At 38.9% G+C, this 15,846-nt stretch overlaps 1 pseudogene; it reads left to right on the top strand.

Annotated features, from left to right (window-relative positions):
• The first annotated feature begins 2,980 nt into the window (after nucleotides 1-2,980).
• On the top strand, nucleotides 2,981-12,876 carry LOC131223945 (wall-associated receptor kinase 5-like; annotated as a pseudogene).
• The last annotated feature ends 2,970 nt before the right edge of the window (nucleotides 12,877-15,846 follow it).

Consider the following 15,846-nt stretch of genomic DNA (forward strand, 5'->3'; position numbering starts at 1 on the left):
TTGTAAACGTAATGCAACTGCTTTTAAACAAAATCGAGAACCCATTTGGGCCTGAAAGTCCTCTGTTATTATCTTGCCCCTTATATTTTTGGAAAGTGAAATGGTGCAGGCTGTAAATGGATTCTTAGCACAATTGGACCAAAATAGCCAAACAAAAATAGTAGTAATCAGTCAAAATTGAACCTAGTCCTATACGGAGTATGATGTAATTGGATCCCAAGCATGTTTGGTTCGAAGAAATCCATTCGAGATATGAAAAATTTTGTCGTTTAAAAGAGTCGTAATTTTTAATTTGGGAATCATCACAAAACGCACAACCTATCAATCTTTATTTAGTGGTGTGATCTTTATGTAGTAGTGCATATGAGTCAACTGACCTGCTATGCTATACTGGTCGAAAACATCGTCCTTTGAGAAAATGCAAGTCTTCATTAATAATATCAAGATTTTAAAAAAATTACTATTTTTGGTCATTTTTGTATTATTGTTGTAAGACAGTTTTATCTCCCTATTTTGGGAGTTATGATTTTGTCTTGTTCATAAATTTAGCCTTTTGTCATTTTTATTTTTGATAAATGTAGCCTTTTAAGAGATTTTTCCATTTTGAATAAATTTAATTTGAAGTATGATTTTTTAGTTATCGATATAAGTTATGTAATTGAGCAATCATAAAATTATTATTCAGAAAAATATTTGAATTTATCTTTCTTACTTTTTGTGACGTCAAGAACTCAATTTGTGAATTCAAGGTCTTTATTTGTAACACCCCGTACTTTTTAATACTCGGGTGTTACCATAAGAACATGATTTCAATATAAACGCAAGCCTAATTTAAGTGAACATTCACAGACTGTTACCTAAACTCAACTGTCAGGGTTAACCTGCACCCATAGATTAAGCCATTCATCCATCATCCTTCCAAATGGACCATCACACCACAAGACAGATTTATTTTTAGAGTTATAACATCTTTAATAAGCAGACCAAGACATCCATTATCAACATTAAACTCTGGATCATAAGATCCACCGTTCATCGTATTTTTAATGACCCGACGATCAAACCACGCCTAAAACATACGAGCTGGCTAATCAACACTTACACCGTCATTAAAACTAACAAGAAATCCATGTGAAACCTGGATGTCCAATCTAGAGACCTGGATCAACAAATGCATCGCTCATTTGGATCTCGAAACTCCATCAGACAATACAAGACTTAACCACTACAATTGTGTCATTGATCACTACATTTATTGATGTTTCTCACCTAAATAGGGCTAGGAACCTGATGTAGCGCGGGTCGCAGACAGTTACATGGCCAAGATGAATCAGAAAAGGCCCGGTCGACGACAGAAGTGATCCAGACCATCGAACCTTAAATCAGGCGTATCTTGCAATCCGAAATGAGTTATCTGACATAAAATATATGATTTTGGGGTAGAACGAGCTACTGAAGCCAACCAACCCAGCTATGCAGGTTGTGCAGCCCGGAATTGCGAAAAGCCCTTGGATCAACGGTTGTTTCCCTGTTTTAATTTCGTTTTTACTATAAATAGTAAGTTTTAATTTGATTATAAATCTTCATCCGTCGGGTTTTAGGAGTTGCGCCCAACGTGAAAAGAGCTTAGAATAATTAGGAGAACGGTTTGGTAAAGCCAAATAGGACACTTACTATTTTTGGCCAAAAACCTTGTGCACTAGTAGACATCACGACCGTCTATAAATAATAAGTTTACTATTTATAGTAAGTTGCGGATTCTAGGAGTTTGAGTTGTAGTTTGATTCTAATTTCTTTCCCATTGCTTGGTACCCCTATTTAAAGGGTTGTGAACTCATTTTTATTCATCAATTAATCAATTTCGAATTTCTTAGAATTTATTTCTATTTTCTACGTTCTTTCCTCGTGGATTCGAGAAGTCTCTGTGAGGAGTCCAGAGAAGCTCCGTGGATTCGGAGTAGTTATCCTCATCACGTTCATCCCTGCGTCAGAACCCTATAGATCACCAATGACCAGGTTTAGAATCGATCTAACCAGTAGAACTTCATAGATCGTAAGACAACCACATGTTTAGGAAGCATGGCCCACCTGAGCATTGGGCCCACCTCATCTTTGGCCAAATCTTCCATTTGAACCCACAGAACATCCTGGACCACGTGGGCCTAAGATAAGCATCATTTGTAGGGTTTGAATCACCAAATACATTGTCTATTAACTTCAAAACCAAGCTATGAATGACACACAAGCAAAAATCATAAGACCTTACTACGTGGGACTTAAATCCCACAACTCATCGCTAAATGGGTAGCCTCTGGACCCCAAGACCTTTCGGATAAGTATGGCCTTACGTATAATCAGAATCAGCAAATGGGTCACGACAATCGGGATTAATTGATAATCAGAGTTGGCAAATCGGTCACGACAATCGGCCTCGATCGATAATCGGTCAATCGGCTATAACAATTAGAATCGGCAATCAACCTCGATCGATAATCGGAATCGGAATCGATAATCGCCCTCGATGAGAATGGGCCAAACAAAGCCTAAGGGAAGGTCACGACGTGACATTAAACCATCATTGCCCATCAATGTGGCCATTTAACCAACATTGCTCCCAAGGAGTGGCCCACATAGGGCGAAACATATAGTGGGCTCATGGCCTTACGTATAATCATGATGGGCCTCATTTACATCACATAGGCCTCGTCATATGGGCCAACATACATCTCATCGAGCCTCGAATACACAACAGGTGGGCCTCGCACCAGGGCCTCGAATACATCTCAATGGGCCTCTTATGTCAAGCAGGCCACATCACATGGGCTGCACCAACGGGATTCATGTACATCGAATAGGCCGCACCGATGAGCTCATATATATCAAATCGGCCCACCCTTATGTACATTTGAGATCCGACCTATTCATAAGTTAACATAGAGATAAATGAAGTGAAAACAATCTCAGCCTAATTGGAACTACCATGGCCCTCAGAAGTTTGAACAATGGATGTCACGGTCCACTTTTAAATGGTGGGGTCCACTTGAACTTTAGATCTAACCCATCCTTATGTTCATGCCATGAAAGAAGAATAAAACCTTATTTGCCAGCGTTTACTGCAGCCAAAAGACCCGATTGCTGGTGGCTCTTTCCTGATTAGAACATATAACGAAACTCATGAGGTTACTGTTTGAGTGGATGCAGGTGTCGGTTTGGGTCTCTTGTTTCTACTTGTTGGTAGCTCTTGTTTATAGTGGGGATTAAGAAAACAAAGCTGATGCAACTCAAGGAGAAATTCTTCAAGCAAAATGGTGGTTTGCTATTACAACAGCAAATCTCTCATCACCAAGGTTCTGCTGAGACAAGTTAGATATTCACCGCAGAAGAGCTCAAAATGGCCACCAACAAATACCACGATAGTCAAATTCTTGGCAAGGGAGGCTACGGTACAGTTTATAAAGGAATTTTATCAAATAACAGAGTAGTCGTGATCAAGAACTCCAAAATAGTGGATGAAAGCCAAATCGGGCAATTCATTAATGAGGTTGCCATTATTTCTCAGATCAACCATAGAAACGTGGTGAAGCTCTTGGGTTGTTGTTTAGAGACGGAAATTCATCTGTTGGTTTATGAATACATATCTAATGGGACTCTTCCACCACATCCATGATGAGGGCCATGTCACCTCGCTCTCCTGGGAAAACCGCTCAAGGATTGCTGCAGAAACTGCAGGAGCACTTGCATACTTGCACTCTGCAGCTTCAATACCCATCTTTCATAGAGATGTTAAATCTACTAACATCCTATTGGATGATAATTATATTGCTGAAGTGTCTGACTTTGGAGTGTCAAGGTTGATAAAGCTGAGTTGACAACGTTAGTGCAAGGAACCTTAGGATATCTAGATCCAGAATACCTGCTTATAAGATTAACAGATAAAAGCGATGTTTATAGCTTTGGAGTAGTTCATATGGAACTCTTAACTGGGAAGATGCTTCTTTCATTCAAGAGATCTGAAGAAGAGAGAAACTTATCAATGTATTTCATTTCGTAAATGAAAGAGAATAGTCTCTTTGAGATTTTAGAGGTTCGAGTTGTGGATGAGGGGGGCATACAAGATCTCTTAGCAGGAGTGAAACTTGCGGAGAGATGTTTAAGAGTGAATGGGGATGAAAGGCCTACAATGAAGGAAGTAGCCTCAGAGGTAGAGGGATCGAGAAGGTCCGAGCCGTTGGGATTTATGCTGCGGAATCACATAGATATAGATCTAGGATGACAATTCAAGAGCACCAAGCAAACACAAGAGAACACAACGATTTTACATGAAAAACCTTTGCGAGAAAAAGCCACGGCACAAAGCGACAAAAATTTACTATAAAAGCACAGATTACAAAGAGAGATGACTTACCCGATTTGAACAACCTCGAATTTCACCATTGTTACACCCTTTGTAAACCCTAAAACCCTTTTAGAAACTCTTGGAATGCCTTTAAAAAGGCTTAGCATTCATTTAGAAAGGCCTAGGGACTCCTATTTATAATTAGGAAACACTCGTTTTGCACTGACTTGGAATAACCTGGAAACTGCCTTAAATTTACGTAGTCCGCGCACAGTCTGCGTAACCTTTGACTAGTCGAGCTAGATCTTCGACTGGTCGAGCGTCCTGGAAATCCCAAATACATTGTTGTTGGACTTCGAGTCAAACAGGCTTGGACCAGTCAAATGGACCTTCGACTAGTCGAGCCAGTCCCTCGACTGGTCGAACACCTTAGACCAGACAGATTTAAGACATCTATTTTATCAACAATCTTCACTATGTCTTCAATATTTAACCATGTAGCTTCTTGACCTATCTCTTATCTCTGCCTTGCATCATAGTTTCGTCAATGCTTCTCGTGTACACTCCGTCTTCCTTTTACGTCATTGTCAAGCCTAGAGAAGTTGCACAGAACTTGAACTTCTCTGTAAGAATGACCATGGTGAGCATGTCTGCCGGATTCACGCTGGTGTGAATCGTCTCCAGTGTTACGCCTCATTCCTCAAGTACCTATCGGATAAAGTGGTGACGAACATCATGTGTCTAATATGTGAGTGATAAACAGAATTTTTAGCTAAATTGATGGCGCTCTCGCTATCATATTTAACTGGCACGGCCTCCTGCTAAAGTTTCAACTGATTTATCATACCTCTGATCTAAACACTTTCTTTAAACGCTTCCGTCAGTGCCATATATTCTGCTTCGGTTGTGGAAAGAGCCACCATAGACTAAAGTTTTAATATCCAACTGATTGCTCCACTTACTAGTACAAAAGAGAATCTTGAAGTAGACTTTCTGAAATCTACACTGCCTGCGTAGTCCGAATCCATATACCCTACCAATTTTGTTCCTGTCTTCTCAAAAGTTAACGCGAGTCTTTTGTACCTCGAATGTATCGAAGTAGTCATTTCACAGCTTCCCAATGTTGCTTGTCTGGGTTTGACATGTATCTGCTCACAACACCGACTTCTTGTGAAATATCTGGTCTCGTACAGACCATGACATATATTAAACTGCCAACCGCATTTGAATAAGGCACATGAGACATAACTTGTTTTTCCTCATTTGATTTAGAACATTGTTCTGAGGAAAGCTTGAAGTGAGCTGTGTGGGGAACGTTCATCGACTTTACTTGGTCTATCCCATACTTTATCAACATCTTTTAAAGTATTTTGCCTGTGATAACCAAAGCCTACTACTCTTCCTGTCTCTACGAATATCTGTTGAGGGTTAAATATTACATATTAGACCCCAGTTATTACCTGATTTTACGAACATCATAATGCTTAAACGTCCTATTTTAATCGCGTTTTTGTTGCAAGGTGAATTCAAAGAGCTTGGACTGAAAAAGGTATTAGAAGTATAGATGTAATGCTCATAAATCACCAAGGCAAGGGATAGCCCCCAGGGGACTGAGATCGAAGAATTTATAAGTCAGAGATCCGAGAAAATCAAGCAATTCACGTTAAAGAGGCTTGAAAATCATCCAGAATGTAAGATCATAAGGTTTCTACCATCTGTTCGGCTCGAAACTTTATATCTGGCCTAAAGACCATAAATTAACCGAACACGTCAAATTTTAGCCATTGGATCTTTTTGGAAGTAGCCCAACGGATAGATCAGCCCATAAATCATCAATCTGGGGCCCACCTGATATCTGGATATACTTCAAATTTAGTCTTAACCCCCTAAATAGGGTGACAGAATGGATGGACAGAATAGATTTCACGTAAACATCACGATGGATCCCATGTGGGACGTGCATGCACGGTGCACAAGTGCACCGGCCGTGCGCTGCAATCACTGAAATTGGTCAGCGTTATGCTGACCGTTCTGTTGTTTGCTTTGTCTCATGGGCATGGTTTTGTGATGGAATCAATCCTAATTCTCATACCTCTCATCTTTTGAGAACTGAATCAAAGGATGTTCAAATTGGTTTTTAATAAAATATCTTCCAGCTGGATAAAGATGGGACTCTAAGTCCAGTTAAGTTCATGAATCAAGCGTAGATCTCCCTGATCTTTACAAGTGGATCCTTGGCACCCTAGTTTCCCATCTTTGAATTTTATAAGTTTTAGTTTAATAATTCACCATTATTCCCTTAAATTTTTCTAATTTAGATTACATCTTTGCCTAGTTCTAGTTCAAGTTACTTTCAGATTATGTATAAGGTTCAGTATCTGTGGATTCGACCTCAATCTTACCGAGATTATTACTACATCACAACCCTATACTTGTGGTGTGAACAAGTTTTTGGCGCCGTTGCCGGGGACTGACGGTTACGTTTTTCTAAAATTGACTAGTTTTAGAATTAGTTTAAGATTAGAATTTTCTAACTTTAGGTTTAAGTTTTCTATTTTTAAAAATTTTCTAATTTTAGGTTTTCTTTTGTTTTTAGAAACTTACTTTATATTTCTAGGTATAGAAACTTTCCTTTTTCATTTTTAGAAACTAAGTTATATTTCTTTTTCAGAAACTAACTCAGCTTTCTATTTTTGTTTTTAGGATTTTTTCTGTATTTTATTATTATTATTATTATTATTATTATTATTTATTTTTATAAATTAACATTATTTTCTATTTTTGTAGGATCCTAACATAGAACTCTCCAATCCAATAACTTCTTTCTAACAATTCTCATCTACTTACTTTTTATATTACTGTAGGATTTTTCCTTTAAGATTAAATTCAGACTTAGGGTTTCACCATGTATATGCAAGAGTAAGAACGTCAATATATTGAGAAGAACAAGATATATTGGGATGATGATTATGATAGAATCAACTTATATCTCAAAACTTTTCTAAAACCATCATCGAGAACCGACCAGAATATGATGCTCCACCGGTTAAGAATTCCTTATGGAGTCATATGTAGGAGAACAATTACACCCAACAAATTAATAAAACAGTACGTGAGTGTTGGGGTTATCATAATTATGTGAGTGAAGATTGTTATCACCCATCAGATAAAAAGAAAACAATGCGTGATTATATCATGGGTGATAATATGTATTACCAACCATCAAATTCTCCAACGTATGATCCGTATGACTATAATCAATGGAAACATCAAAATTAGAAAGATGAACCAACAACAAAATTAGAAAGATGAAACACACTAGGTACAGTGCGAAATGCAAGCTTTGTGTGCTGGTAAGGATGAAGATATGGAAACATGTGCACCCAGAGCTAATTATAGTTGGGCACCACCTGAAATAGTTTCTTATAAGGATATGTGTTAGCAAAAATGTGGGTGGAAAACCTATTAATAAGAAATACTATAGCACAAAAGGCGTCATCCCAAAACAGACGTGGGACGCTGAAATGAGCTAATAAGGCCAAGTCAATCTCACCAACATGACGATGTTCCATCAGTCTGGTTGAAAAGTACCATTAAAGCAGAGTTCCCTGGTTGTGACGAAGGGAAAATTCCTTATATAGATAGCGAACCGTACATGCATGGGCTGGGCCATAGCATCAGTACGATGTCCCCCATCACCAACCATGCTCAAATTGTTGGCATGTAAATACATGCTTAAGAAGATGGATAAATTAAAATAAAATCTCCCATTGGAATATATCTACCTTTGGATCATTCATCTGTTTTCCTTCTAATATAAACAAGTCTAAACCGTTATTTTGTGGGACAAAAATGGATTGTCCAATTCCTTGAGGCATCAATCGTTATGATCTTTTTGTAAGGTCAGATCAATGGCTTTGATTTTTGAAGACAGCCACGGCTATGGTCCCCGCGTGTCGTGTAACAATACATCTTCAATTTGTCAAAGCAGTCAACGAACGGATCGAACAGTGTAAAACGCGGTTGATGCGAAGAACGCGTCAGCGATGGGGGAGTATTTAAAGAAAAGGGCGTTTGATTTGGGATTCAAAACAAAAGGCAGAAGAAAGAAAGAAAGAAAGAAAGAAAGGAGATATGGCGTTGTATCTGTTGCTTCTTCTGATATGGCTAGCAGCAGCAGCAGAAGATTCAGCAGCATCACAAGCGCTGCTCGACTGCCAAGAAAAATGTGGGGACATCAGCATTTCCTATCCATTCGGCATCCGCGATGGTTGTTACAGAAAAGGGAATGGGTTTCAGTTCAACTGTAATGAATCTTTCTCACCTCCCAAACTTTTCATAGGATCCGGTAATGTTGAAGTCATCGAAGCATCGCTAGAGGTAGTGCGCGTAAAGACCGGTATAATTTACAGCTGCTACAATGAGTCAGGCGGGCGAGTCTCTTCTAATTATAATATCTGGACCGATCTGCGTAAGTCCGTGTACACGTTCTCCGACACTAAAAACAAATTCACGGTCGTTGGATGTGACAAATTCGCATTGATTGGAGGGTCCGAGGACCTGAACTTGAATTTCACGAGCGGTTGCAAACCGAGCTGTGCTAGCCAAGGGAGCATGATCGATGGGTCTTGCGCCGGCATCGGTTGTTGCCAGACCGCCATTCCAAAAGGTGTCAAGAGGTTCCAGCTATTGCGCAAGGGACCAAACAACCCCCCTCATACTTGGGCTTTCAAACATTGCCGCTTCGCTTTCCTGGCTGAGCAGGACCATTTCCCGTTCTCTGTGACGGATCTCACTGACCCGGATTTCGTCAATAGGACCAGAGATCTTATTTCAGTAGCACTTGACTGGCGGGTGGGGAAGGAATCTTGCGAAGAAGCTAGAAATTTGACGAGTTATGCATGTGGTAACAATAGTAACTGCTCTGACTCAACCACCGGTCCTGGATACCGCTGCAAGTGTCTTGATGGGTATGAAGGGAATCCGTATCTCACCAATGGATGCCAAGGTAAGAGAGATTGCTCCCCCAAACATTCATCTTTATACTTTATTTTACCAGTTCAGCAGGTTAGCCCAGGCGTTTTTGGAATTATCATATTTCGCTGGCAGAGGCGATGTTTTCGTGGAATGGGTAACCATCGGCGAGGCCGGTTCCTCTGATCTACAAGTTATTCAGCTGACTATTCACCTATTCATCCACCTAATTGCACACCATTACTCGTGTCCAGTCCACAGAATTGTATATTTCATCGCATCCATGCATTTAAGTGAGCCCGATGATGATGTTGGGATGACCCAAAATTAGTTAGGCCTAGCCAAAAACCTCTAAATTCACATGATGGCCAACATGGTAGTTGAATCGGTCTGATTTTTAGGGTGTCCAAATTTCTTAGTGAGATGACCGTACTATCCGTTCAAAATAAGCATATTAGGATACAGTTTGTGTTTTGCCAATGCTGCTACTAATGATGGGGAGCATCTATGTGGTCGTGTAACTAAGCTATGGTCCAATAATCATATTTATGTGATTATATTGATCCTTGATTTTGGGGGTCCATATGAGCTACTTAAATACTCAGTGTTTTAAATCATCACATTGCTAAGACCTGAATCATTTAGCAAGCCCAACTTTCTTCAGGGTTGAATAGCAGAGCGCTAGAACGTGGACAGTGTCAATCGTCAGTTGTAGTTGGTCAATGAAATGAGTTGAGAAATTGGAAATTTCTCAGGTTTACAATCCACGACTGTGTTCATTCCAGATAATGAGTTTCCATGTGCTTGCAGATATTAACGAGTGCGAGAAGGCCAGTGACTGTACACATGATTGCATTAATAGAGAGGGAAGTTATGAATGTTCTTGCCCAGACGGCACCTATGGGGATGGTAGGAAGGACGGACAAGGTTGCATCAGAAAGGAAAATTCTTTTCCAGTAATGAAGGTCATTCTAGGTCAGTTTCCTCTCAGTCACAGCCCCAAGAAATTTCTTCTGATTTGAAACTAACACAATTTGTGGTCTTGACAAGATCTTTAAAATATGAGAAATGATCGAATTCATCCTAAGTTGTACACATGGTATATTTTAATTCGTATTGAACGGCTAAACTCATGGAAATCACCATTTGTAGGTCACATTTCTAAATTTATCAAGGTTGATAGAGCAATTCTAGCCACTGATTCATGGAAGCTTGTTTCTTGAAATAGGACCATTGGATTTTTGTTTTCACTGTTCAATAAATATCCCCCAATCCTTGGTTAAATGTTCAAATAAGCATAAATTTTGGTACATGATGCGTCTCAATTGGCACCCATGATTTGAAAAGTTTAATTTCAATTATTTATATGTAACACATACAATTTCTATCACATGGGCCTGATGTGCACATTGGGCCTGGACTTTGTCACTGGAGCATATATTGCATGTGTCCTATTTTCTGTGAGCCTCAAGACTATCATTAATAATTAACAAATAAAGCTAGGTTAGAGAACGAATTAGTCCCTGCTTCCAATCCCTTGTCTTTCAATAGACCTTTGGCAAGCTTTTCAAACAATCCCCAATTTACAACATGTATTGCCCACCTAATAAGCTGATAAGCTTTTTTTTGGGGTCACTTCATCTGCGTTGGATGGGGTGCGGCTTCAATGGATCCCCTGATCAACAGAGGTCAGTGGATCCTTGAGTGTGAGGCCAACGGTGATGTATGTAATTACATTAACACCGTCCATCCGTTTTGATAAATCATTTTAGGGCATAATCCTAAAATGAAGCATATCCAAATCTTCGGTGGACCACACCAAAGGAAACATTGATGATTGAATACCCACCATTAAAAACTTCTTGAGCGCTACCGAAATATTTATTTTCCATCCAACCTGTTGATAAGATCACAAAGACATGGATGAAGGGACCACAAAAATATCAGCTTGATCCAAAACTTTTGTGGCCCGTAAGAAGTTTTTAATTTTTCAATCACCATGTTTTCCGTGGCAGGCATGGTCCACCTGAGATTTGGATTTATTTCATTTTTGGGATCATGCCCTAAAATGAGCTGTCAAAACGGATGGACATGGTGGACATAAGGCACATACATCACGGTGGGCCCCACACTTAAGGGATCCACCCACCTCGGCGGATCTGGGGATCCACCAAAGCCGCGACCTGTTGGTTGCTGTGTCCCCAACAATATGTACTTTTATGATTAGCGCTCTTCACGGACTTTTATAAAATAATTTAAAAAAATATATTTTTTAAAAACCCTTATTTGCCAGGGTTTACTGCAACCAAAAGACCAGATTGCGGGTGCCTCTTTGTTGATTGCATTTCTCTTTGTTAGTCATGAACTTAACTGTTTGCCCGGATGCAGGTGTTGGTTTGGGTCTCCTGTTTCTACTTATTGGTATTTCTTGGTTATACTGGGGATTAAAGAAAAGAAAGCTCATGCAACTCAAGGAGAAATTCTTCAGGCAAAATGGGGGTTTGCTATTACAACAGCAAATCTCTCATCACCAAGGTTCTGCTGAGACAAGTAAGATATTCACCGCAGAAGAGCTGGAAAAGGCAACCAACAAATACCATGAGAGTCGAATACTCGGAAAGGGAGGCTACGGCACAGTTTATAAAGGAATTTTATCAGACAACAGAGTAGTTGCGATCAAGAAGTCCAAAATAGTTGATGAAAGCCAAATCGGGCAGTTCATTAATGAGGTTGCCATTCTTTCCCAGATCAACCATAGAAACGTGGTGAAGCTCTTGGGCTGTTGTTTAGAGACGGAAGTTCCTCTGTTGGTTTATGAATACATATCTAATGGGACTCTCTTCCACCACATCCATGATCAGGGCCATGTCTCCTCACTCTCTTGGGAGAACCGCTTAAGAATTGCTGCGGAAACTGCAGGAGCACTTGCCTACTTGCACTCTGCAGCTTCAATACCCATCTTTCATAGAGACGTTAAGTCTACCAACATACTATTAGATGATAATTATACTGCCAAAGTGTCTGACTTTGGAGCATCGAGGTTGGTTCCTGTGGATAAAGCTGAATTCACTACATTAGTGCAAGGAACCTTAGGATATCTGGACCCAGAATACCTGCTTACAAGTCAATTAACAGACAAAAGTGATGTTTATAGCTTCGGAGTAGTTCTTGTGGAGCTCTTAACTGGGAAGACTCCCCTTTCATTCGATAGATCTGAAAAAGAGAGAAACTTAACAATGTATTTCATTTCGTCAATGAAGGAAAAACGTCTCTTCGAGATTCTAGAGGCTCGAGTTGTGGATGAGGGAGGCATACAACAGCTCTTAGCAGTTGCAGAACTAGCAAAGAGATGTTTAAGAGTGAAGGGTGATGAAAGGCCTGAAATGAAGGAAATAGCATCAGAGCTGGAGGGACTGAGAAGGTTCGAGCAACATCCGTGGGTTCAACAGAATGTAGAAGAGAGAGAGAGCTTGCTAGGTGAAGTGTCACATTATTCTGCTGGTGATACGACGGGGTATGATAGTTTGAAGAGCTATGCAATCTTGGAGTTAGACATGCCACGGTAATAGTCTAAGACTAATGTCATCTGTACTCGTTATTGATCTTGAATGTTAGTTGAAAAATACCAAAATTGGATGAAAGAAGAAATAAAGACTTGACGCATGTTACACAACCATTGTTTTTATAGCAATATTTTACCCTCTACTGAATATGAAATCAGTTTGCAACAGAACTGACAGAAAATTCAGTTCCTGATATACTTGAGTCTTTCTCTCTAATAATAATAATAATAATAATAATAAAACTTCTTCAACTTGTCATACTGAAGCAAAAACACACCAAGCGCTGACAATCAACAAATTTGCCCGTACTAAGAAAATCTAGATTTGTAATATAAAACACAGTTTTGTTTAGAGAGTAATTTGAAGATGAATTTGGAATTGCTCCCATATGAATTCCTTTAATAAAACCTTGAATGTGCAAAGGCAAATAGCCCTTTCAAGTGACTCTCATTCATTCAGTGTGTTTGAGCCTGAGCTCTTGTTCTCGCGATGAGCAAAACTTAAAAGGCAAACCCTTGTCTCCTCACCTCCGGTTTCTCTGTCCTTTCGTTTTATTAAAAAATAAAATAAAATCTATTAAAAAAATGAAACAAAATGATGATCAAAGGTACTTTTATGCCAACATGAAACATGAATGGTCTGATTCCACTGATGTTGAAGTCCAATTGCACAATTTGAATGATATTGAAGTTCAACGGTTTAATTGGGCCAAAGTTGAAGATAAATGGTCCATATTGACCATGTTAAAGATCAATGGTCTGATTGGACCAAAATAAGAGATGAATAGTCTTATTTAGTTGAAATTCAAGATCAACGGTCTGATTGGGTTAATGTTGAAGATCAATGACTAGAATGGACCAATATAAAAGATGCACAGTGTAATTGTGCCAAAATTGGAGATAAATTGTCCAAATTTAACAGGCAGGTTAGGCCACTATTGAAGATGAAGGGGGGCGCGTATTGAGCTGATAATGAAGATTAATAGTTATTAGACCTCAAAACGTGTGCCCATGCCCAGCCCGTGGCTATTGGAAATCTTGCCCAAGGTGGGGTGGACAAGGTCAGGGCCCATGCCAGCCCGCTCACAGATTTAGTCACCTCGTATGCTGCATTTAAATATAAAAAATTGCAACAGTCTGTGTGATCTGGCCCGTTCATTGGGTGAGTTCTACCATGATCTGGCCATAGCAGAAATGTAAGTGATGCAACGATCTTGATCATCAGATCAGTGACCTACAGATCAATGAGTAGAGTGGACCAATATCAAAGGTAAAAGGTTTAATTGGTCCAATATTGGAGATGAATGGTCCAATTTGGCTGATATTCATATCAGTGGACCTATTGGGCCACTATTAGAGATGAACGGATGGATTTGGCAGATAATGAAGATCAACTATTTAATTGGATTGATGTCTAACTTAAATGGACTAATTTGGATGATATTGAAATTTTTTTTTTAAAAAAAAAAGAAGTTTAATAGGGCTAATGAGGCAGGGATGAACGTGATGAAGATAACTACTCCGAATCCACGGAGCTTCTCTGGACTCCTCACAGAGACTTCTTGAATACACGAGGAAAGAAAGTAGAAAATAGAAATAAATTCTAATAAATTCGAAATTGATTAATTGATGAATAAAAATGAGTTCACAACCTAGGGGTACTAAGCAATGGGAAAGAAATCAGAATCAAACTATAACTAAAACTCCTAGAATCCGCGACTTACTATAAATAGTAAACCTACTATTTATAGATGGTCGTGATGTCTACTAGTGCACAAGTTTTTCGGCCAAAAATAGTAAGTGTCCTATTTGGCCTCACCAAACCATTCTCCTAATTATTCTAAGCTCTTTTCACGTTGGGCGCAACTCCTAAAGCCCGATGGATGAAGAGTTATAATCAAACTAAAACTTACTATTTATAGTAAAAATGAAATTAAAATAAGGAAGCGACCGTCGATTTAAGGATTTTTCACAATTCCGGGCTGCATAACCCGGCGTAGCAGGGTTGGTCGGCTAAAGTAGCTCGTTCTACCCCAAAATCATATATTTTACGTCGGGTAACTCATTCCAGATTGCAAGATACGCCCGATCTAAAGTCCGACGGTCCAGATCACTTCTGTCGTCGACCAGGCCTTTTCTGTTCCATCTTGGCCATGAAACTGTCCGCGACCCACTCTACATCAGCTAAAGTTCAAGATCAATCATTGGATTGAACCAATATTCATGATCAACGGTTTGATTGGGCTGAAATTGGATATGAATGGACTAATTTGGCTACTATTTAAATTAATAGTCCTATTGAGTCAATATCAAAGATCAATTGTTAGAATTGACTGATATCAAAGATGAAAAGTTTGATTGAGACAAAATTGGAGATAAATGGTCTAATTGGCAACACTGATAACCAACGATCCAATTGGGTTGAGAATGAAGATTGACGGTCTAATTGGATTGATATCAAAAATTTATTTGTTGGATCTAAAAGATGTTGATGATTGACCATCCAATTAGACCAATATTGAAGACTGATGATTTGAATGGGATAGAAATGGAGACGAATGGTCTGATCGTATAGCTATTAAAATTAATAATCCAATTAGGTGATACTAACAATGTTATTAGAACAATGTCAAAGATGAATGGTCTAATTTGACCAAGGAGTGGTTCAATTGAATTGATATTGAACATCATCAATTTGATTTGGAAAAAGATTGAAAATCAATAATTTGATTGGACCAACATCAAATGTGAACAGTTTGATTGAATTGAAGTTGGAGGTGAATGGTCATGTTGCCTCGGCATGGAGATTAAAATAAAATAAAATAAAAATTGATTTGTCTAACGTTGAAGATCAACAGTATAATTAAGTTGATATCAAAGGTTAATAATATGATTGAGCCAATTAGAGTGTTTATCATTGATATCGATTCCATACGACCATTAATCTTCAAATTTGAACTAATTAGACCATCGA

Source organism: Magnolia sinica, chromosome 13 (genome assembly GCF_029962835.1).
Source record: "Magnolia sinica isolate HGM2019 chromosome 13, MsV1, whole genome shotgun sequence".
In the NCBI taxonomy this organism is placed as follows: Eukaryota; Viridiplantae; Streptophyta; class Magnoliopsida; order Magnoliales; family Magnoliaceae; genus Magnolia; species Magnolia sinica.